This window comes from Saccostrea echinata, unplaced genomic scaffold (assembly GCF_033153115.1).
Source record: "Saccostrea echinata isolate AGI-Se365-2 ecotype Australia unplaced genomic scaffold, CSIRO_AGI_Sech_v1 ptg000052l, whole genome shotgun sequence".
Taxonomy (NCBI): domain Eukaryota; kingdom Metazoa; phylum Mollusca; class Bivalvia; order Ostreida; family Ostreidae; genus Saccostrea; species Saccostrea echinata.
The window spans coordinates 13530946-13557431 of NW_026889801.1; the positions used below are offsets into that span (position 1 = coordinate 13530946).

Consider the following 26486-nt stretch of genomic DNA (forward strand, 5'->3'; position numbering starts at 1 on the left):
TGAGGATGATTTGGTATAAATTTCAAATAAATCCTATGTTTGTGTCTTTTTTAATAGTAAAATGAAGAAGGTATTGTCCGTTTTCCCTATATAATCCTATGTAAAATTACACGTAGGACCAATAAAAATGACCATATTTTGAGCGCTGTTACCTGACAAACTAGCCGGGGAATATTTTTCTTTTTTGGCACAGAGTTTACTTATGAACTGACAATTCACCATACAAAATTTTTCAAAAATCGTATGTTTGGAACTTACACCCACGAGACTCCTTAATTGGGTTACGATATCTCAGGCTAATTAAGGGTGAAAATCATTAAAATGCACCTTCTCCCTTTCAAGTCACCTGTTTTATGTATCTTAACATATCACACGAAAGAATTTTAATGTTTTTCGCTGGTGGAAATTGTAAGTGTAAAATCTTTACATGTACATATAGCATTACCAGTTTAGTTGTAATTTGTCAACGAAAATTGACAAAATGACAATATTCTTTATTAGAAAGTGGCGGCCGCTGTCGGCCATAGTAGTAAACAGATATCACGTCATTTGTAGGTACATTGGAAAGATCATGCAAATAATGCTTATTACAATCAATTACTTTCTTTTGGTGTGATAAAATGTTAGGAATAATCTAATTTATTTCAAACTACAACATTTACTATATTTTATATAAAAGGGCAAATCACTCTTAACTGCATAATTAAAACAAAGTGCAACATAAAGAAAGACAATCCATTATGATCTTGTATTCACAGTGATACAGGTGTTAGAAGAAGAATTGTCTACCATTGTGCTATAACAAAACTGAAGTGTTCAGACCGGCATGAAATACATTTCACTTCGCAAAACATGTATTACTGTAATTATGTCTGTGATCTCCCCATAAACATCATTATATTATACTATAGTTATCATTTTCGGTTAATAAATGGCATATTCATTTCTCACCCAATAAATATTTTTTGTGTTTGTGTTATGTTTCAATATCCACGGTAGCATAGTAACTAAGATAAGTAAGATACGACATAGAGACTTTTCATTTACATCGAGTGTCAATAATCCCCTTTGTGACCTTAGTAAGTAAGTAAGTTAATTATTTATTTACTTATTTTCAATTAAGGGCATATGAGAACAACATCAAACGTAAATAAGAGAACATGAGAACATAATTATGTTCTTCTTTTGTTAAATATTTATTTTCCCTAGTGCAATTTACTCATATATAGCAGTACTTCAGAAAGTAAAGATGTAGAAAGCAGGCAAGTCGTATCAGGTGGGAGCAGGGGGAGCACCCCCCCCCCCCCTGTTTTCCAAACAAAATCTTTTGCTGTTAATTTAGGATGAAAATGTTCAAATGACTGCAACCCCTCTTCCCTGCCCATTTTCGTTGCAGTATAATCTAACACACACACACACACCCTCACACAAGGTTTTTTGACTTTGGAGAATATTTCATTGGTGGGAGGAGTAATTGAAGATTTTTCATTTAAGTTAATTATTTTTCTGCCCCCCCCCCCCCCCACCATCTCTCATGAGCGATACTATGTGCCTTGAAAGTTAATCGAAATTCAGGATTCTATATTAGACACATTGATTAGACACCTGAAATAAGTTTCAGTTGAAGCAGTATATATGTAGTTCTGTAAGCTATTCGAAAAAGTATTCGAATAATAATGAAATTTCTCTGTTGAATATACATATTGTAATCAGTTTCTTTTTTTAAATTGACCAACATTTAGTTTTAAAAAAAAATGGATTTTCAGTATCATAAGTAGATGTTATTGATATGTTAATGGTAGTAAAAGTATATATCTTTGTACTGAATATGTTATCTTGCACAAAAGACCTTATCTCAGCGTAATTGAATCACAGGGAAAACATAGCTAGGAATTGTGTTTCAATAATTCCACCAAATTCCTGAACATAGTACAGTACTTGCATGTGCAGAAAAATGAGCAGACAGCATTTAATAATAATACAATTTATTTTCACTACAAAATAAATCAAATTATTATAGCAATGTAAACATAACTCTAGTTCACTTGTACCCAATAAAACTGCGGGAAAAATTTTTCCTGTACCTAGGCATTGTGTCGTCATATTTTTTTACTTACATTCACGCTGTACAGTACAACGGTTGTAAACATTTCACAAATCAGCTGTGCGAGAAGGACTGTTTTCTGAAATACGCTTAGAAAAGTCAACTTATTGTTTCTAAAAAAAAAAATGCAACCTCGCCAGAATTCCCACAAGGCGGAACCTCAGTCTTCAAAAGAAAAAAGAAAATTTTCAGGGAAAGCAAGACTACCAGGGAAAAAACCAAAAGTTTCCCCAGTACAGACTCAAGAAATTAGCATCGAGGAAGTGGCCTCATCAATCTCGGAGCTCATCTTGCCCGAATTAAAACAGACTATTCAGTCGATCATAACAGAGAGACAAGACAGGGGCCTGGCATCTTCACGTAATGAACAAGTAACACCAGAACACCCTGGACCTTCAAGCATTGCAGTGGCCGCAAGTGATAAATCTGAACAACAGATTGATGTCATATTCAACCCTACACAGCCGGCGGCTAAAGAAGGTACTAATTTAGTTCCATTAAGTTTGGAATCAAGTAATTTAGTTTCCTGCTTAGAATTAAACAATGCAATAGCAAGCGTTGACGATGAATTAGCTATGCATATACCTCAATCTACAAAACAAAAAAAAATTGTTAAAGGTGAATTTATTGAATTGCACAGCTTACTTGATAGACATCCAGTCAGCGATCAAGAGAACAAAATAGTCTTGAATAATGGTCAGTTGTCTGTCAAACCAGCTAATCAAATCAAGATTCTCGACATTCATACATGGTTAGATGCATTTTTTATTTTCATGAGTATATACTTAGGTGCTTCTTCAGACCAAGCACAGCAGTTGCTTAAGTATGATGATAATGATAATGTGGCATAATGTATAATGTAATGTTTAATGTAATGCATAATTGATTTTAGGGCTAGCCAATTTATCATCCGACAGCCCTAATAAGGCCGTGGCCTCGTTCGTCAACAACAAAAAATAAATTTTACTTAACTTTACATTTGCCTCCATTGTCTATAAAAATACACAAAAATACGTGTCACTTATCCAAATTTGTTCTGCAATAAACTATTAATAAACAATTATGGAAGTATCTTCTTTCTATTTGGTGACGAAAAGAGAGGTTGATTTGATTTCCGTCAAAATGGCAGGAGCTAGCTTAGCTGAACCCCGCCTCCTTTTTTATAATTATTAATGATCCGTTGGAATCTCTCTCTCTCTCTAGATCAATGTCCGTGATAACATTTGAGTTTGTGGACTTGTAAAGAATTCACAGAGGCTTCGTCGGTGATTTATTGCATCCGTCATCGACAAGTCAAACACAGCTTCAATAACGGTACTTACATGTACACAGGTGGTAGTGTTAACTGTTATTAATGATGCAGTAAGTAAATTCTTGTTGTAGTAATGTCTTTAATCTCACGCGCTGATCTAGACAGGTAGGGGTTACAAACCTCAAGTAAAATAGAAAGGAAGGTCACGCATACAAAGAAAAGTGACTTGTCCTACCCCAATCCCCGCCCCGAAGTAGGATTTTTTTCGGGTTCAGACAAGTTGTTAAGCTTTTTTTCTTGTCAAAAATTTCCTTGTCCGATATTTGTTTGAATTTGTGTAAAACCCCTATCCCCCTACCCGAGAAAAGTGGTGTATCCTCAGCTTCTTACTACATTAGAAAGGACATCTGGTGAATAAAGGCTGAGGACTTTTTTTGCATGCTTTGCTATGACAGAAAGAAGGTTTTATTTAAACTTTACAGTTCACTCATTCTTGTATATAAAAAAAATCTCCGTGATCCCACTTATTTATTCCTAAACGCTTTGTCCTGAATAAAAGGGGGTAACTTTTCTTGTATATCAAAAAAAAAAAATATTTACAAGTAATTATTATACTGAAGAGATCGAATAAGTCAGAAAAAGTAGGTAATTCTAATCAAATTAGAAAGAATGTATTAAATGCTTGTTCATGATTGCAAAACTAGCGATAAATAAAGGCAACTTGGGTGTTTTGATCTAAATTATGCCCAAACATTGATGCATAACAACACCGATAACTGATTTCAGACACAATATGGCACCAGATATAACTATGGAATAATTGACTGCCTAATTTCCAATTATTTAAAAAAAAAAAGATGTCACCTTGACTTAAATGCATTGTGAGATTCTATTATGCTACTATTATCAATTCGATTTATTCTCACATTGTGTAAAACAACACAGAGAAAATACAAAAACAATATCAAGCAAGATATATGATGCAAAAGTGTACAGTTCACATTAACCTGGAAGGGTAGCTCTCCTATTAGTTATAAACTATATTGATGGATTTACTACGGTTATTGATGACGGATACCCTTTCACATGAAAATAAATTTGATAACTTAAAAGCACTTGGTCGCCTTATATATATGTTGATGGTAGATACAATTTTCTACAATCGTTTAAACCTGTACCTGACATAATATAATGGTATTCGTCTCCAGTATCATTTTTCACATAGATTACAGAATCTTTAATTTAAAGGTATATTGCTCCGTCGGCCTGTTTCGATTGGTAATTTATGATTACTGGTTCTAAATCTTACTGATGTAATTATTGTATTCATTGACACATTGGTATTTAAATTGTTTCTAGATGATATAGTACTATTAGTAAACAGATTATAAATTTTGCCTTTACAAGATGTAGCACAATCTGAAGTCCATTTTTTGTTCAAATTGATCAATTAATATTTGCTTAATTACATTCAACACCCATTTTTCATTTTCCGCATTTTGCGTCATCCTGACATAATTTAAACCATATTCTTGTAAAAATACTCCGCATACATTCAATACATTTAAAATTATAATCAATGTTGTTTTGCATTGATGAACTATATAAAAAATTATACAAAAAACGAGACATGAAACTTGTCTCCTATATTCTGAGTAAAAATTGGATTTTAAAAAAATTGCCTCCGTCACTTGAGTATAATACAACCCTGTAAGGATCTTCTCTTCATGGAATGAAGCTTAATATCAGCCATAATTTACCGACGATGAACGATCTGTAGAACAGAATTTTAAATATAAAATAGCAAGATTAATTGAAAGAGGAAGATACCTTGCTCAAAAAAAAAGCATTAGGGTAATCAAAGATCAACAAATTAGAATCTGAAAAGGTTTTAATATACATTGCGGGAATCAGCAAGATTCCAGTCCACAAAAAGCAAACCTTTTTTTTTTTCTACCGATACAAAAATTAGACCAGTTAACTCGTAAAGTTTTGCAGCGAAAAGATTTCAATTTTAATTCCTTTTGAGACATTTTGAGTTAAATAAAGATTTTAAGAGTAATCCTTGTTACAAAACAATATGATGCTCTTTTTGTAGTTATTTGATAAGTATTTAGAATTATGAAAAAATTGTTTATTCCCGCACAATATGATGGCCTGTTCTTAACAGTTACAGTTTGTTTAGTATTAAGAGGTATGAAAAAAATATATATGTATTTTATACAACTTTTTTTTATTTGCATTGTATTTGATTTTGTAAAGTTACTTTGGCCAAGGCATAGTAAGTTGGCTATTGTTGCTTAGATCAGTTATATGGCCCCTGAGCTTCTCTTCTTATATATATATATATATATATATATATATATATATATATATATATATATATATATATATATATATATATATATATATATATATATATATATATATATATATATATACTATAGGAAATCTTATCTCAATTTTTTCACCCATTTTACGTTAACTAAAATTTATTGAGAGAAAGTATTTCAATGTAAATCTATGTAAATACATAATTATGTTTGGGTAGGAAAGATAAAGAGTTGGGCAGAGGGACCTTATACATGTCTTCTCCTCGTTTTCAACGAGGGTAGATCAATTCATCAGTTTTTCGAAAGAAATAAAACAAAATAATGTTGTCTATTACTAAAATTTAAATCCAGAATTTTTTTAATACATATTTCTTCAAAGAACGTTAAGTGTCTCCATGGTAAAAAATGTTGATGTTCACTCTTAACGCACTTTGACTTTTTTCCAAAGTGTGTTGATTTTGTCCCAAATTTAACGCACTTTGAAAGATTTGTTCAAAGTGCGTTGATTTTGTTCCAATTTTAACGCACTGTGATAAACAATTTCAAACTGCGTAATTTTTTCGAAGTGCGTTGTCACATATCCTTCCAGGCTGAGTAGCGGATATCCTTAAACTAATGTCGTCTATATTTTCTATCTAAGAATAAAATCGTATATTAAATATCAGACTTGAATTTTAGAATGCACATCACATAATCGAGAAATACGGAAATTATTTATTAGAATTAAAACATCGCCTAAACCTAAACAACGTTTTAAAAATATTGAAGAAGTGGTTTTTGGAAGATAATGTTATCTGACCTACATCCTTATGCTGTTTTCATTTTACTTTGGATCAAATTAGACCGTCCTTCTAGTGTTCTAAACATGGACGGCTGTCTCGAGTAATGTAAAATTCAAAAACTTTCTTAACTTTCTATTCATATGCTAGTTAGCTAAGCTTCATATAATTCGAAAAACATTTCAAACCTTACTAGTAAATTTTTAAATCTAAATATCAATTCATTTATGCAAATGAAATCATTAAAAGGGGAAAAATAATGTTTATCAACTTTGTAAGGCATTGCACGAGTTAGCATATATATGTTTAAAGTTTAAAGTTATCATGAACATATTCCTTTAAAAATGAAATAACAATGAAATTTCAAAACGCTGAAGAAAAAGCAAGGCCTTATAATTGTACGATAACAGTAAATCCCATCAACACACAACTATGATTAGGAATATTACGCTGAAAGTTAACAGTTCAAAACAATGTTAAAAAATCATTTCAATTGAACAATGTTCTTTCGTAATAAATTTTGTCATTGTAACTTCTCCTAAACAGTCTTAAAGTAATACGCCACATGATAGCAATCCATTTTTTAATGCTTTAAACATCTCATCAGGATTTAAAAACCTGTATACTTTTTAGGAACGCCCATGGTTGTTGTGATGGATACTTTTGGGAGAGAAACGCTTGTGTCAGTGAGTAATAAATATTTATACCAAGAATTTATCATTATCTAGTGAAAACAGGTTTGGAATAAACGTCAAAATTCAAAATAAAAAAGGTTTAAAAAATTCAAATACAATTTTTGTGAAAGAAAAAGAAGTCGGAAACATTTATTTATACATGTTTATAGAATGTCCAACAGGATATACAGCCACAAACTGCTTTGAAAAATGTAGGTACCCGAGCTACGGAGAGAATTGTCAACACAAATGTCAATACAATGAGACAGAGTGTCACCACAGCACTGGCTGTATGAATATGTAAGCTTTTCCAACATTAATTTAAAATCATACTTAATGTCAGATTTGTTTTGCCCGTATGCATTTGCATATTTTCAATTCATTTTTACTATTTTTCAGTGAAGAATCTAGAAGAATACATTCGACATAAGTTATATCATTGAGAGAGTCAGCAAGATTCCAGTTCCCGAAGAACAAACTTGCTCAAAGGGAACTGAAATTTTTCTGACTCCCTAAATCATATACTTTAACTCTTTTATTATACAGGTACAAAAATTAGACCAGTTAACTCGTAAAGTCTTGCAATTCTGTTTTATATGCAGTGCAATTATATGTCATGCAATGGAAATATCGGATACCCAGAATGTACATAAAATAAATGAATAAATTAAATAGAAAAGTATTGCATTTGAATAAATGGTATTCTGTTAATTAGGCCCCGCCTCCTTTTATGTAACTTTAACCGAGCAGCGTTATGAATATTCATGGTTTTATTTGGAACATATCGGAACTTTTCATACGATTAAAAGAAATTGCGAATAGTTCCGAATAAATGTGTATCAGTTCGTGAAAATGACGCATCTTTTTGCAAGGAATCAGTCTTTTTACGGTGATTTTCAGGGAATCAGCAAAATATATCGATTTACTCCTACATATAGTTAGTGACATATCAGTAGAAATATTTTATTTCACTCAAGATATGATTTCAAAGGAGGGGGTGATCTTCAAATCACTGTCCAGTGCATTGTTCAACTATAACTGTCCAATATGGACACCCCCTCCCGACGCTGTTTTTTTTTTTTTTTTTTTTTTTTTTTCAGAAAAGGAGTCACTAAAAGTATTTCATGGAGCTAGAAGCGTTCAAAATTTCTTAATGTTGTCAGCCAATATTTAATTGCTTATTGTATTTTTAATCCGAACGAATGATGATCTAAGCCACAGCCTAATAAAACATAAAAATATTAATCATAATATTATATTGCTTTCGGAATAAAATATTTTTCAATGCAAATAAAATATATGTATATGAACCCATTTACAATAAATTACATGTATTTAAAATGCCAGGTAAAATTATAATAAATATTGGAAGAAGTGTGGTCCCATTTTTTGTTTATTTTTATAACAAACGCTTCGAACAAGATCGCTACTATACGTTTAATTATATATACATAATAATAATATCTATACATTTTACCACTCAAGATACAGATTACAAAATTTAAGTTACTACCTGTTTTAGACATTCCGTGGCAGAAAATGAAAGGTAAAGTGTTTAGTTTGTTTAGAATCTAGATATCATCTTTTTGACAAGTACTGTGCACATTTATATGCTCAGGATCCGGTTGCACGAACGATAGTTAATTTAACTTCAAGTTAATGCCGTAACTACACGTTAAATTTTTAACAAGTTACATAATTGTCAGTTGAATTGTTGTTGTTCCACAGTCAATTAACGCTTAACACAGGACGAAAGACCATCTTTAAGCAATGGCTTAATGGTGGCTTAATGGTAGCTTAATGGTGGCTTATAGAAGTTAATTCCTTTAAGCCACCATTAAGCCACCATTAAGCTGCATCTTCTAGGTGCTTAATGTCCAAACTTCATTAAGCTACCATTAAGCCACCTTTAATCTGCAGCTTAATGGTGGCTTAATGTCCAAACTTAATTAAACCACCTTAACGCATCCAGTATCAAGTCTTTAAACTAACTTGTTAAGTTTGAAGTTGTTTCAGAATCATTTACGCAAATACTTATTCAATTCATAATTTTTTTTCTCGCTATTTCTAACATTTTTGTCAATGCGTATAAACTCGGGAACTGAGAACAGCTTCACCAAATGCCTTAAAATTTTCGCTCCCTAAAATCAGTTTGTTTGAATACTTGTATTAAAATTATTTTTATCCATAAATACATAATATATATCATTTTTTTTTAAATCACATATTTTTCTTTCGTTTTAGGAGAGCCACGTTCCGCTGCCGAATTCATAGGAAATGTTGTAATTAGAGTCATTTTCTACTGGAATATCTCTTAGTCTCTTAATTTTTCTTTGGGAAGAGAAATGTTTAAGATATTAAAAAAATATATAGGTATAGATCATATTGCCCATCACTGCATTTCTTCATGAATAATTTGAATTAATTCGTGGTTAAGTGCCATTATTTTTTCCTTTCTTTTAAAATACTGCAGAAGTAAAATTTATTTAAAACAATACAGAAGTAAGAATTTATTTAAAATAATGCAGCAGTAAGAATTGATCAAAATATAGTCGGTCTTCAATGATTGTTATTTCAAAATCAATTTTCCGAAGAACAGCTGATCAGATTAAACAGGGCATCCGACCAGATTTATACACACTGAGAAGCGGCGTAAAATAATCCGTGTACAGTATATCGACTAGTTAGACAATAGACCTTAATTAGGTGTTCCCACCAGTCCCCGGTCAATTAACAGGAAACTATACACGGGAACGTATCAGTGACAGATTTTGATGATATATTATTTTTACAAAACTTAAAATTTACGCAAGCATATATCAAATTAGAAATTATAATTGTACACAAAAAGACAATTATTTTGATACCCATAATGATATAAAAAGAATTAAAACTGAAAATGATATGTTACAAAAATATTTTATAACTTACTTGTTACGCAAAGATTGTCAAAAATTGTAAATATCCTCAGCATATTTATAAGAACTATAATCTGTTTTTTCCCCATCGTTTTCTTTCGATGATATATTCCTTTTTAATAACAAAATTTTGTTATATCTGTTGAATTTCAATCTTTTCATGCTTATAAATCTGCGAATAACAGAACGAGGAATTCAGTTACTTAAAATCAAAAAGTTGTTTCACACGATCACACCGAACGTCCACGGTTAAGAAATATTAACGTAATATAAAACTTTATAAAAATTTCTTTTTTAAAATATATATAAATATAATTATTTGTATTATTGATTAATAAATATAAACATCAGAAAAAAATACATGTACAGGTACCTGTAACCATTCCAAACAAGTTTTGTTAAAAATAAAGTTGTTATATTTCACTTCAATTTCAACAACCTCGATAGCTCAGTGGTTAAAGCGTTCGCCCTCCAATCTAAAGGTCGTGGGATCGAATTCTGTTGGGAATGCTTTTTTCCATTTATTTTTTTTTTTTAAATTTTCTTTCTTTTATATTATTTTCGCCGAATTAATAAATGTATAAACTCGACATTTATAGTTTTTGTGAAGAAATCATTATAAAAATAATATTTAACCCATAAAAGCAGTTTTATCGACTGCGTAATGGTGGCTTAAAGGTGGTTTAATGGTAGCTTAATGGAGTTTGGACATTAAGCACCTATAAGTCTGGCTTAATGGTGGCTTAATGGTGACTTAATGATTGTCTAGAAGCTACCATTAAGCACCTATAAGCCACCATTAAGCCACCATTAAGCTACCTTTAAGCATCCATTAAGGACTTTGAGAAGGCTTAATGGTAACTTAATGGTGGTGTATTTATTACTTAAATGTAGCTTAAAGGTGCTTAATGGTGACTTAAAGACAACCATTAAACCACCATTAAGGACCTATAAGCCACCATTAAGCCAAACTTAAAGGAAGTGTTTCATCTTGTGTAATCAGCTAACCAAGATTTAATTGATGTCTTATAGTTAACTCTCTGATAAAATCGTTCTACACGCGCATTTCCCTTACCTATGGTGAAATATTTCTGACGCAATAATCAAAATGACGTCAATTCAAAAATGTTTCAATTTGTTGGTACAATATATTAAATGTATTTTTAAAGATAATTACTTCAAATATGAATTCTTACGTTGAAAGATAGTAATTTTACACGCAGTATAAACAATGCAATTACAAAGTATATAATCAGTATTAAGTTCTAACACGAGGCATTGATTTTTGAGAGGGAAATTGAAATGATAAAAAAAACTCAAAAAGTGGGAGAGGAACACCCACCCCCCTCTCCGTTTTACGTGCCTTAAGTTTGAATTGAAAGATTAACCTACTTTTCGGTTACTTATCTGAGGTTATTTTTATTTAAATGATGATCATTTTGATAAAATATAATGAAATTTATTGTATGCATAATCGGATAAAAAAGTACTTACATCTCCACTCATATAGGATGATTTCGTCTTGTTCTTCGCAGATATTATTGCAACATATATCTATACATGAATATATACATGTATAATACAATCTTGCCTAAATTGAAAACGAGATTGAATTTGCATGTTGCTTCAGTCAGACATTTCCATTATCTCTGTATAAGTTCCTCTTTCCAATCAAACAGGTTTTGAAATGTCCGCGGTTTTTTTATTTTAATGCTTAATTAAATATTTAATGTACCTAGGTAACCTCAATTAAATTCGTTAGTTAAATCAGAAAATAAATTAGGCTTTAACTTTTAGTTATCTTTTGAGCAACCGGTTTAGCTCACCGCTAAGTTAACGGCCAGTTAAATTTAGCTAACGTTCGTGCAACCGGATCCAGGTAAGTTAGTGTAAATTGAGTATAAATTGAGTTTATTTCAATAAAAGTACTTGATTAGCCTCTAAACGAGTAAGGGCATATAGCTCGTCTAATCCAACCAGATTCTTTAACAAAAAAGTATATATTGTTAAACCCTATAAGAAGGAATATGGGATTTATATCTAGAAAACAACTGTATGCACGCATGCTGAAATTTGATTGCCTAAACTTGTGAATGGCAATATAAACTTTTTGCAGTTTTCAACGAAATAAGACAAAATTCAAGATTTAGGCATAGTATATGCGACCTGCATCATCAGAAATAAATACAAGCATATGCATTCATATGTGCTGAATTCTGATAGATTATTAATATTTCGACTGCTGTTACATTTACAATTTCAATGATATTATTGTCCCCTGTTTTCGCGAAAGCGAGAGGACATAAATCTCAAACATCTGTAAGTCTGTCTGTCACAAGAACTTTGACTGGGTCATAACTTTTGAAGAAGAAAATAGAAGACTTTCATATTTCAGACGTACATTACCCATGGCACGACCTTTTCAAATATATTATGATTTTTGACCCCGTGACCTTGAGATTGAAGCTTAACCTACTTTTTAGAAATTTTAACATTACTTAATTTTGGTCGCAACTTTTGAATGAGGAGAGAGGGCTTTCATATTTCATATATTGTTGTGACAAGACCATTCAAAATATACTATGATTTTTGCCCCTGTAACCTTGAAGTCTGACGTAACTTTCAAATATTTTTACATTGGTTATACTTTTGAATGAGAAAAGATAATGCTTTCATATTTGACATGTGTGTGTGCATTATCTGTGACAAGGCGTTTACGAGGGTGCTACGATTTTCGACCTCGTGACTTTAACCTTGGAGTTTGACCTACTTTTCAAAAATTTCATCATTGATAATACATTTTGAATGAGAAAAGATATGGCTTACGTATTTAACATGCGCATTATCTGTGACAAAACTTTTTTCCCCAAAGTGGTACGATTTTTACTTCATGACCTGGACTTTGAGATTTGACCTATTTTTTTTTTCCTTTAAATTTTAACATTGGTGAGAAGATTTGAATGAAAAATGATAACGTTCTCATATTTGGCACGTGTATTATCTGTGACAAGACATTTCCAAAGGCACTATGATTTGTTCCCGAAACTTTGGCCTTGAAGTTTGACCTAATCTTCAATAATATTAGCAATGTCGATAACTTTTCAATGAGAGAATATTATATTTTATATTTGACATGTGCATTACCTGTTTCAAGACCTTTCCGAATGTGCTCTGGTATTTGACCTCCTTACCTGAACCTTCAAATTTAACCTACAGTTTTTTGTTATTTTATTTTAAAATCTTTTTTACATGGGTAATTATTTTTGAATGAGAGAAGATAGGGATTTCATATTTAATACCACCTATCAGTATGACAACTTGTCAGCAACTAGAATGTTCCAAGGAACACATGTGTCGCCTGTTTTATAGCATCATTAAAGATAACGATAAAACGAAGGATGGTGAATTATTTATTTGCCACAAGCATTGTTATGATTTATAATCGCACAGGAAAAATCCACAAATATTAAAACCAATAAAGTAGGATTTATCACGTAAAATTTGACATTCAAATAGAAATATTTATATTCAGAGTAATTTCATATATGAAATCCATTAGAAATCTACGACGTTCAAATCTCTTTATCACACGCGAAACCTTGTCACCGCGCGGCAGAATACAATAGGAACTACATGCATTTTCAAAATGTATATTGTATTGACTCGATTTAATAATAATAAAAAATAACTACCCTATTAAATTAATCTATTAAGCATACCAGTTCTGAAAGGCGCTAAATTCATAATAAAGAATAACTAAATAAACAATTATGAAGAAAGAAAATTAGAGAATGTAAATATAAGCAAGCAATGAATTATTATTCTTGGATGTCGTCGGTTCTATAACACACCTGGCCGTGCCGACAAATTATATTATTATAATTATCATTAATTATTAAATTATTATATTCAATTTGTCGGCACAGCCAGGTGTGTTATAGGACCGACGACATCCTAAAATAAGACTTCAATGCTTGAATATGATTCCCCAACTTTCAAAGCTAGAGTGAATAATAAAATTGATATTACATATAAGAAATATTTATGTTTTATTTTAAAACACGATTAATACATGTTAAATCCAACTATCCTCCAAAAGATCCTCACAATGTCAGGGTTTTGTGATTTCGGAACTCCACACAAACCCTTGACATAAGTCGCTATTTAAAAGTTGGGCTAGAAAGCTACTATTTCATTTGTTCCTGGTCTAGGACTGGAACCAATCAGAAAACAACTTTTATTGTAGGTAAGTTTTGTAAACAAGTATAACTCGTCTTTAAAATGGAAAGTGTCGATATTGTAGGATTTGTCACTAGTTACATTAAATGAAACAACGGGGATTAATTTTGGAAGATCGTCATCCTAACAATCACAAAAGATATGGTCTGGAGTTGGACCATTTGAAAACAACGGATTTAAAAAATATATTCTCATTAGTTAGTTTTTAATTACCCATTACGCGTCATGTGTTATCACAAACCCAACTTTTAAATAGCGACTTATGTCAAGGGTTCGAGTAGAGTTCCGAAATCACAAAACCTTGACATTGTGAGGATGTCTCCAAAAGAGATTTCAGACTTTCTTTACTGCAATATTATTAGTCAACAATGGTGCTTTTGGTATACAGATCCCGATGTATTTTCATAGTATTCAAATTTCAGTCTGTGTAGCTACTGTATAGCATACAGTTTCAAAGTACAGTGTCATGAGCTCATAAACATGAAATATAAATGCTATAATATCAAAACCCTGCCCCACAAAATCAAAAGAGACACAATTTATATCAACCGTTCGGAGTATTTTTGCAAAGTAGGTCAAAGGTCAAGGTCATGTGGGTTGTAACGCTAGTTATTTTCATGATGTTTAATGCCATACAGTCCACATGCTAAAGAGCATAAATGTATCTCTTTAATGTCAAAAGTATGCTGTATATATTTAAAAGTATATCAAAGATCATGTTGAAAGGTCAAGAGGTCGGTAAACATGGTATTTTACAAAAGGCAAGGTGCCAAGCAATATATGTCCAAAATATCACGTACATATCTTTTACAGTTCTCAAGATATAAGGTGTGGCAGACGGAGAGACGGTCGGACATATAGACAGTTGGACGGACGGACAGCTAGACAGACGGACAAACAGACAGCTAGACGGATGGACAGCGAAACAGACGCCGGGTAGAGTGGTCCCTGAGTATCGCTCTGCAGGCAACATAAAAACATTTTTGATTTTATGACTTTAACCTAGATGTTTGACCTACTTATTAAAAATTTTAACTTTGGTACATGTATTAACTTTTTCTCCAGAAAAGACAGGACTTTCATATATATATATTTCACATTTACATTATTTGTTATAAGACCTTTTGATTTGTATTTTGATGTTTTTATATTTTATATTTATAACATATTTAAATTAAACAATACAAATTATGCAACACTCAATTAAAAACATGATACTTTTTAAGTGCAAAAAGGTCACACAATAATTTATGCGCATCAATTTGCATGATTTGTTCATGATAAATATCATTCAAACTATTTTACGTAAAAAAAATATTATATTTATTGTAGGGATGTCAGATCGGTCAATTTTTGATAATCGGTTACTCGGACGTTTTTCCGATCGAGTACCCGGGTACTCGGTAAAAATGTAAAATTTATCAATACAAGTGTGTTAATTTTCTTGAGCCACGTTAAGCTCGGTCAAACCCCAAAGCTGTTTTTATCACGTTTATAAACGTATATAAATATAGATTCCAACGGAAATGATTTTGTGGTACTGAATTTATTTATCAAATGAACACAAAAAACACAATTAATATATCAAAAATTACAATTGGTTTACAGTTCTTACTTGATCAACGCAAAAGGAGGACAATCTGTTACGCAGGTTTGTGATGATTAAACTAGGGAAAGAGAAGGAAGGACGTTGTTTGGATCGCTAGTCTAATATATATTTTTTCATATGATGGTCGTTTCCACGGTATTACTACGCATACTGATTTTCAACATTTTTTTTTCAATCTTTCGTTATTTCTAAATATTTCTTCACTTTTAAAATGGGTAGCGGAATTTCTATGCATGTCCATTTTCGCTGTCGTATATAAACTAAATAATTTAAAAATGAAGATAATAGACCATACTTAAACGATGTACAATGAAAACAATCATTGAAGCCATTCAAAAATTAAGAACAACAATAGGTGAGGACAGCTGTGTACCAGGTGATTGGTCACTAATAATTTTATAAACACAGCCACAGGCGATAACGGGTGTTTACAGGTGTAGATGACGACACGTTATTTACCGTATGCATAATTAAGTTAATTTTTGATAAAAATATTTACTATGAAATAAGAAATATATATACTTTGAAATAAGAAAAATATACATACGAATAACCGAGTACCATTTTTAGTATTCAATACTCGGACGTTCGATCGAGTACCCGGTTAACCGGGTACTTGTTGACATCCCTAATTTATTGCCATAATTACATTTGATAAAATAAAATAAAGATTAAATTAATTAACCAAAGAGTTACAATTTAAGCGCAAAAAGGTCAACTTAATTGACCCGTAGCTCAGTAAAATGCACACTGACCCTCATATTCTTTGCCATTTGAGTCATGCTATATGAGTCCTTATCTAAATATAATTCTCAAAAAATCCTTGATATAACTATTTTCACGAGTGACATACCTTACTATCTGATATATGATTATGATAAGGACAGACCCCGTCTGAATGGCATACGCACTTATTTTTTTGATAACTTTTTTAGCCGTAAACTTACAAACGTTTCTCTCCTAGACACCAAAGAATATAGAAAAAGATATTTATGGGTTGCATGAATTTGCATAATTAGTAAGAGTAAAGGGGTGGCTGGGAACAAACCTTACAATGTATGTACCTCTATGATTCTAAAATCAAAAACTGGTTAAATTTGGCTCTGCTATTTCAGACAAAACGCTGAAAACATTTTTTTTTTTAATTTGAAGCATATATAGTGGGTGGGAACGAATAGAAACACGTCAAGTGAATGGCTCAGGTGCTAAAATGCAGGCTAGGTGTATGAGTACACTTTTGAAGTTGCAAAAATCGACTTCTCTCCAAGATTAATAAACTGACAAGGTTTGATACTTACTTACTTATTAAGGCCTGTCGTTCCGTGAGGAACATAGACCATCAAAGACAGACCCCAGCGAACATGATTTTGGGCTGCTTTTGCTGCGTTGTTCCAGGTCATGTACTGTGCTTTAAGCTGTGCCTTTGAGTAACGCCTCAAGGTGTTTCTTAGACGCCTCCTCTTTCACTTGCCCTGTGGGTTCCATATCAGGGACTGCTGTGTCATGCTGGATGGTGACTTCCTTAGAGTGTGTCCAATCCAGTCCCATTTCCTTCGTATTATTTGCACATCTAAAGATTCCTGTCTTGTTTTCTTCCATAGTTCTTCATTTGTTACCTTTTCAGGCCATCGGACGTTGAAGATGCGCCTGAGACAAGTGTTGTAAAATGTCTGGATCTTCTGCAGGGTTGTTTTGGTCATTCTCCATGTCTCTGCTCCATACAGTTAGACGGCCTTAACATTCGAGTTTAGGATCCGGAGTTTGGTAGTAATACGGATGTTCTTTGAGGCCCAGATGTTCTTTAGCATGGTAAATGCTGCTCTTGCATTGCTAATTCTTGACTTTATGTCACGGTCTGTGCCACCCTGTCTGTCCTCCAACCTCGCCAGGTAGATGAAGGACTCAACTTCTTTGATTGGCTCGCCACCAGCTGTGTCTGGTAATTGGGCAGTTTTGTTGATCTTCATCAATTCTGTTTTCTTCAAGTTGATCTTGAGTCCAGTTTTTGCTGACATTGTATCAAGGCGAGTTGTTTTGTTCTGCATCTTACTGTGGTTGTGTGAAGGGAGAGCCAGGTCATCGGCAAAGTCGAGATCGTCGAGTTCCGTCAGGAGTGTCCACTGTATACCATTGTTCCTGCCTTATGTGATAGTCCTCATGATCCATTCAATGACCAAGAGGAAGAGGAATGGTGACAGCAAACATCCTTGTCGAACTCCTGTCTTGACCTCGAAACTCTCAGACATCTGGCCAGCATAGACAACTGTGCATGTCATGCCTTGGTAGGTGTTACGAATCAGGACACAAGCTTCTCAGGTGCTCCATTGTGCCTCAGTGTCTTCCATAGTGTCTTTCGGTCCACGCTGTCGAATGCTTTCTCATTGTCGATGAAGTTGATATATTGATATGGGGGGGGCTTCCATTCCGGATCCAGTGATTGTTCAATGATGATGCGCAGATTGGCTATCGGGTCAGCACATGATCTGTTGCGTCTAAAACCAGCCTGCTGGTCACAAAGCTTTGGGTCCACTGCCTCTTTCATCATCTCGAGATGGATCCTGTTGAAGACCATTGATTCCCCGGTAGTTACCGCATTCCCTCAGATCTCCCTTATTTGACAGCTTGATAAGAATGCTTTCTTTCCATTCCTCCTGAATGTTTTCTTCCTCTCAGATCTTCTTGAAGAGGTTGTAAAGGATGTCAACAGCTGTCTCTGTATCAGATTTGATGGTTTCTGCTGGTATTTCGTCAGGCCCTGCCGCTTTTCCATTCCTAAGTGTGGTAATTGCTCCCCTGATCTGTCTTTGTTGGCTTTTCGCAGTCGATCGGGAGGTCTGTATCGGCTGGCTGTATGTCTGGATGTGTTTCTGGTATTGGTCTATTTAATAGCTCTCCAAAGTGTTCTACCCATCTCTTCAATTGTTGTTACACCGTCACGGTAGCTCAGTCGATAGAGCGCTCGCTCCGTGATCGGAAGGTCATGTGTTCGAATCACGGCCACGACTGACCTAAGTCGATAAAACATAGGTTGCAACTGTTCCTTCGTCAAGCGCTCGGTATTTTGAATTGAAAGTTGCGGGTCTTTCGGATGAGACCTTAAAAACAGAGGCCCCGTGTCACGGCAGGCGTTGGCATGATAAAGATCCCTCACTGCTCAATGACCATGAGTGCCAAGTAAAGGTCTAAATTTGAAGCCCTTCACCGGTATATGGTGACGTCTCTATATGCGTGAAAAAATCTCGAACGGGACGTAAAACAACATTCAATCAATCAATTATTCAATTGTTCTTCTGTTGCTGTGAGAGGGTTGCTAGTCTTGTCCTTCACCCTCTTGGCTGTCCGCTAGAACTTGTTTGAGAGCTTCTTTGTTCCTTGTGGAATCTGTTGGGCAGGCTACGCTGGAATGCTGTCCTCACTTCCTTTGATTTGAGGACATTCACATTGTATCTTGTCCTCGTGTTTGTCATGTTGTTAAACTTATTGAGGCGTAGTCTTAATGTCGTCATCAGAAGATGGTGGTCTGATGAAATATCTGCTCATCACCCTGACATCTTTCCATGCTCTTCGAATTTCTTGTTGATGCAAATACGGTTGATCTGATTCTCCGTAACATGGTCAGGGGATCTCCATGAGGCCTTGTGAATCCGTTTATGAGGGAAGACGCTTCCTCCTATTACAAGCTGATTAAGGGAGCATAGGTCTGCAAATCTCTCGCCATTATCATTCATGTAACCCATTCCATGTGTGCCTATGACTTTATTGTAGCCGGTGTTGTCAGATTAAGTCTTTGCATTGAAGTCGCCCATGAGTATACTTCTTCCCTGTTTTATCCAATTGCCTGTAGCTGATGGTAAAAGGTGTCTTTCTTTCCGTCATCAGCATCATTGGTGGGGGCATAACACTGGATGATGTTCAGTTTGATCTTGCCTTTCTTGGTGTTGAACTCAGATGTTATTATCAGGGAGTTGACAGGTTCCCATCTGACAAAAGCGCGTTGTGCGTCCAGGGATAACATCAGGCATACACCTTCGGTGTGTGTGTGTGGGGGGGGGGGGGGGAGGAGGGGGGCTCCCTCCGCGTTGTGTCCTGAATACAACATTGTTTCACCGGTGGTCAGCCTCAGCTGTCCTGTCTGTAGCCACCTCGTCTCACTCAGTCCTAGGAGACAAATGTTTTAGTGCTTCATATCCTTTGCTACCTGCGCCGTTCTTCCTGCTCCATACATTATTCTGATTTTCCAGGTAGCGGGTCTGATGGTTTTCCTGGGTTTCAGAAAGAGGGGGAGCCCTGCAGCTTCTTTTCGACTTTCATTGCACACGATCATAGTTCCCCTTGAAATAGGCCCAATCTGGCCCAGGTTATGTTGGTTTTGGTCTGTCGTTGATGCTTCTGTAACTTAGCTTTCAGGGTTGTTGGCCCTACGCAAACCTCTAATAATCTCGAGGAGAGGTGATTTGATTTTGGAGTTTCTTTCCTAGACTTCTTTCCATCCCCGGATATTGAGCACATGCAGTCCGCCCATGCGTTGTTTCCTTAACCTAGCCTTTTCCCATGAATGGATATGGTCGCAAGGCAGCGGAGGTTTTGAATCAGAGTTTTCCTTCTCTTAGATGAGTTGTCCTCAAAGACTGATGAGCCCAATCTACACTACGCGGGTATGTTAAGGCTACACCCAGAGATATCCTACTTGCCTTTACAATATGACGTCATAGTAAGCTGTATGACGTGATCTTCACAAAAAATGATTTCTTAATATCTATATCCAAAGTTTAATTTCAGGTCCAAGAAATGAATGGAATCATTCAAAAACATAATATAAACTAAATCTTGTCGTTTTTGGGTGGTATAAATAGCTAAGTATCTATCACGGGGGTTAAATACCAAACCCATGACGTCACAACTATTGATCAAATATTTGCAGAGTGAAAATGAAACGTGACGAGAATTCATGTAAACAAATATATGAAATGGGAGTTTTAAAGCATATACCGTGGATGTTATGTGTGATTCATAAGGAATTAAAGATTATGAATCAGGTACGCTGATATATTCTTATCATGTTTTCTTGTAATGAACACAGGCAGTGCTTTGAAATCCCGATCAGCCTTTCTTCTGTCGCTCTATAACAACAAAGATGCAAAATTTCAACACTACGCCGCATACTGTGTGACATAATTTTTGTTTGTATCGAAAACTAGTATTCTGTAGTACTTGGAAAGTGCTGCTAAAATCGTGTGGTTAGCATAAATTGATGACAATTCCTTGATCGTAGGTATAGAATATAAAAAAAATTGGTAAGGTTTCATGCGAAACTTTGGAATATTTTTTTCTGTGTTTGGAGAGTAGGATTCTAGCAGCACTTTTCATGGTCCAGTGATGTTTTTACATGATTATTTTCACAAAAAGAAATGAATTATCCCCGGGGTAGTGTTAAACTTTTCACTTTTTAATTAAGGCAATTTTTCTATTTATAGACGTCAAGTGATGACGTCGTAGTGGAGTGCTTCTTTTAGCCTAAGACTCAATGACGTCTATACAATGGATAATAATAGTAAATGTTTTATCTATGGCTTTTTCGATTTATCAATGTTACATTTTACGAAAAAAGTCTAAATTCGCCGAAATATGATCTGTGTACTGCCTTAACGTACCCTCGTAAGTACTGGTTTTCAGGCGCCAGGTACCTCGCCTGCACCCCTTCTTCTATCAGTAGTAGCAGTTCCGCCGGGCTTGATGCAATTTACACGAGCAGGCTTTTAGAGGCGCACGCCGTGAGAAGCATTTCATAGGTAATAGGAGCTTATCCCCATTGCCACCCTCGGCTTAGACAACCTTTGGAACCAAAGGTTTGATAATGTGTAAGATATGATTCCGAAGTATGACAAAAGCAGAGAGAAAGGATATAAACACAATATGACAAAATTCACCGAGAAAAAGATTTTTTAAACTACTTACCTGTAAAAGAAGAACAAAACAGAAGAATGTTATTCCTTTTGTCCAACATCGAAACCCATTTCTTTTGCCTATAAAATTAAATGAATTTTAATAGTTTTTTTTTTTAAATTATAATTATTGTTCTGTACCCAATTCTTGCATAGATAACTCTTTTTTTTTTTTGTCATACACAACAAAATGTGCAGAATGTATCCTACGCAGTACAGTTCAAATGCCCAATTTAAATATCGGCGATTTTTTGTGATAAAAAATATATTCTTAATTAGAACGGCGATTCTTTTTTATTACTAAATTAATACCGGACAAATGTAAATATGGTTATATTAACTAAATATTGTGGACGATTTGATTTTCTATTTAGACTTGTCACGTGATGTGGCAGTCACCTGATTTTTTTGCCAACTACATTAAATATAGCAATAATTGATTCATTTTCAAGATTTCACCAGGATCGCAGCATTTTTAAATACCTTAACATCTCTAGCGTTTATGTGTACAAGCTTACTATGATCCATTGAGTGTATGCCCTTGCACTAGAACGATTTATTAAGACCCTTACATTATCCTCTGATCAATATACCTACATACAAATATACATGTACGACAGTATCAGTTAACTAGGACATGTACTGAAAATATATGAATAAAATCATAAAAAAGACATTGCATCCAAGTTAATGCCCTCTTAAAAATCTGCAAATAATATTGTATCAATTATAAAATACATTTTTCGCTGTGAAAATTTTACGTGATCCGCCTCTCGCTGCATGCAAACTGCGTCAAGTTTTACGAAATGGCGTCACATTGACGTGCATCGCGATCAGTGACTTATTTATACATGTACCTAGATATGTGGGATTTAACTAACTACAAAACAGCATTTTAAAGTAAAATTTAATGTAGTTTATTTTACAGAGTTAAAAATTGCAAATCATTTCATTTGTTGCAATTTAAAGAATCGTTAGATTTGTGTGATGTCTTAGTTAACATTTCCTGTATAAATAAGGCCCCGCCTCCTTTTTGTAGCCTTAAATGAGCTGGTATTGTTCATATTAACATTACTTGTAACCTTAGTGTCACTATAATCCTATTTGTGGATAAAATTTGTTCGACTCCTCCTGTCACTTCCTTCCTTTTTCAACAATTAATATCACCACATTTTTACAAAGTACTTGTACGGTAGGATACATGTACATGAATATATAAATGATATACAAGTCTGTTTAACAGTTTTGTTGAAAATGTTTCTAGCATGTTTGTGTTCCTTCGGTTTTATATGCCAGTCTGCTTTAACATCAGTCTAAATTCTCGGGTAAAAATTAAGGATATCACTTTGTCTTACAATCTGGTTTATGACTTTTGGGGTGTGGTTCGTTGGGGGGGGGGGGGGGGTAACAAACAATTGTGCGTGATAGAAATACCCATCGCTAGCACCATTTATAAGGAGGATATTCATCTATTATCGAAGTCAAAAACTGAGTACCAATTGTAAAATACTGAAAATTACATATCTTTGACGAAGATAATAGACGTTCTAATCTAATACATGTATATGAATTCAAACCTTTGGGTCATGATGTTAACCTGAGACACAGACGTTTAAACCGCTTCATTCCGACTGAAAAATCTTGGGATATAAAAAAAAATAAAGGTGTGGAACTCCTCAGATAGGATACCCGCTTTTGCCAATAAAATACATGTATTAATAAACAAGATTATGCTTCACATATAAAAAAAACTACATTACTACAAAATTTCATTCCGAAATTCCGTACACTTCCTAAGATATGTTGAAATCGATTCCAAAATTGACCTATTTTTCCTTGCTCAAAATAAGCTTCAGCCTCAATTGTAAGGATGGAACGAATTTTTACTAGAATTTATTCTATACGTTCTGAACATTTCCTTACATACACATTAGCACTCAGTCCCTATAACATAACATAATCTTATTTGATCATATAGTCTTTCCAAGTTACCAATGCAACAAAATATTTAACGATTTAATTTTTAAAACTTTCGTAAGTATATAGTACTTACGTATATACATGTAGTACGTACACTCCTGGAAAATCTCTTTCAATCGTAGCTCTTTTAACATTAATAAACAACATGGCTGTAAAGCAGTAGTTTTGTAATGTTTTTACCCTAGACTAAAGGAATTATTAGAGACACTGAGTGAATCAATCAATATTATTGATATATTATTACGCATATACTATGCAACTGTTCGCTGCAGCCTTTTGTACATGTATGCATGTGAATGACCAATGGGCCCAAGCTAATTTCGGGTAAAGCGAAATAGATCAAATTAATTTGGAATTGATTTCAGCATATCTCGGAAAATGTACGGAATTCGAAATGAATATTCATAGTAATGTAGTATATTTATATGAGATATGAATAGAAAGTATAATTTAGAATTTATTAGTATTATTAGTAATGATTTGTTAGTATTTTGTTGGCGAAATCGGGTATTCTATCTGAGGAGTTTCACGCCATTTTTTTGGGAAATTATTTTTAGGAGTTGATTCAATCAGCTCCTCACAGTAGCGGGCCAGGGGCGTATTAATATGAAAATACAATAAACAAACAGCCGCCAAAATGGAATCCTCGATTGAATGCAGTATGTTGTGAAAATGGTAGAAAGGTTGAAATTACAATTCTAGGAAACAAATTAAGCAGGATGCAAATCTTAAAAAATGCAATGTAAAATGTCGATCAACAACAAGCCTAAATAATTATGTAAGAAAATGGATTAACAGGTATTGCGAATAAGAAAATATTGCCTGTATTCTAATTTCAAGACAGGAAATTCGCTCCTAAAATAGCTTAGATACGTCATTTACATCAGTATGTAGGGAAAGGCTAAAGTTTATTCTTGGTGATTATGACCATGCATTAACATGTAACTATAATATTATTCTTAGACAATATTATAGTCCCATAAGAAGAGGATTAATAATCAGACATACATTTAAATGAATGTTGGTATATACAAAGAACAAAAATTTATCAGATTCATACAGACAATTGATGTAAAGACAACATCTAGCTGTAATGTTTACCTGCTTATGCGCACGTGACTGATTATCACAGTGTGTACTGTTCTTCCGGATCTCAATATGTGTAAAGTCTAATGCAGAAGATAAGATCTCCACACTGCAGCAGAAATGACCCACTGGACAAACTTAACCTCTGATTTAAACAGCCTTTTACTTTTGTGTCTGGAGTGATAATTATTGATAGTATACAAAGGATTGATTTTTATTTAGGTGTTGTTTAGATGGCTTGTTTCGATGAATATAACCCTTAGTTCAAACACACGTTTATTTAATATGGCGCTAAAACTACACATAAAAGGTTCACGTTAACTCGTCCATAAAAAGGTCACACATAAACTAGATGGTTCATACAAGAACACATTTATTAAACATCTCCCTTCTGAAAATATATGACAAGGATTTCAAGACAAATGACTAGAATAGAAACATAAGCATTTAACTCATAAGAACATTTACAAATCTCATCTTGCATGCATTGCTTGCTACATACAAATCCAAATGTTATAACACAAAGAGTTCACAAATTCATTCGTAGTCTGTGAATCTGATGGGTTTGTTAACGACGCGACCAGAACGAGTTACGATATTGGACTTCCTGGGAAGGTGGCAGAGGATAGTTTTTTTTTTTTTTTTTTTAATGCCAAACATGTGCCGAGGGGGTACACATATACATGCCATCCATAAAAACATGTACATGGGGACAGTGTTCCAGGGGCTAATTAATTACACTTCATATGCCCATGGCTCACAAATTATATCAACAAATTACATGTAATCTGCCTATTAGAGTGCACATGTACCAAAAATGCACCTGGGACTCCCCAAATTTTGGCTTGTTTTTCCAAGATTTGGGCCTCACTCGCACCCATACAACCCACCCCCAGGCCCGAGCGAGCAGGATAAAACACCCAGTAGTCTGTAAATCAATGCATGCCATAATGAAAATTCACCAATTGATATGGGGCCATTCACCTTCCTTCTGAGATACACACCTTCTTCTAAGGCCTACTGCTTTTCAGCTGAATTTCCTCTGCAACTGACCACGTGTCTTAGTTTCGCATTTACAACTCTGTATATGATAAGCGTCATAGTGACACCTACATGTTGCACATCATTTTTTTCAGCAAGCACTCTGCTACACTGCAAATGTGTCCCATAATTATTCTAATCATTTTTCTACATAAAATATCACATCAAACAGGGGATATCTCAGTTTTTTTATGAAATTTGAACGGCTCTTTAGTACGAAACTATCCCCTGCCACCGAAGTGATGTAACTTCCTGGCTAGGTTGCTCTGAGGGCGGTTCAACATCAGATGAAACGACACTTGACTTACTGTCTGTTAGCAGATACCATCCACTTGCCGAATATGACAATTCAGTATTCACGTATCCAGTATGTTGCAAATGCCTTCGATTTCTCCTAAATAAGTATGATCAAGTTCTGTAATTTCCAGTGGTGATCGTGCCGCTATCTGTCCACTGTTTCTCTTTGTCAGTCTGAATACGAACTTGGTCCCCTGATCCAAGTTGATGGAGTTTCCTAACCCCAAATTGT

The 26486-nt window shown here is 34.0% G+C and overlaps 1 protein-coding gene across 9 annotated transcripts in view; it reads right to left on the reverse strand.

Annotated features, from left to right (window-relative positions):
- The window catches only part of LOC133203844 (uncharacterized), a 161697-nt gene that overhangs the window by 60174 nt on the left and 75037 nt on the right, over positions 1 to 26486 (reverse strand). For all 9 annotated transcript variants that reach the window (XM_061339640.1, XM_061339638.1, XM_061339639.1 and 6 more), the window contains one exon: positions 21864 to 21931. The gene's annotated coding sequence lies outside the window, so the exon portion shown is untranslated. The remainder of the gene's footprint in view (positions 1 to 21863; positions 21932 to 26486) is intronic.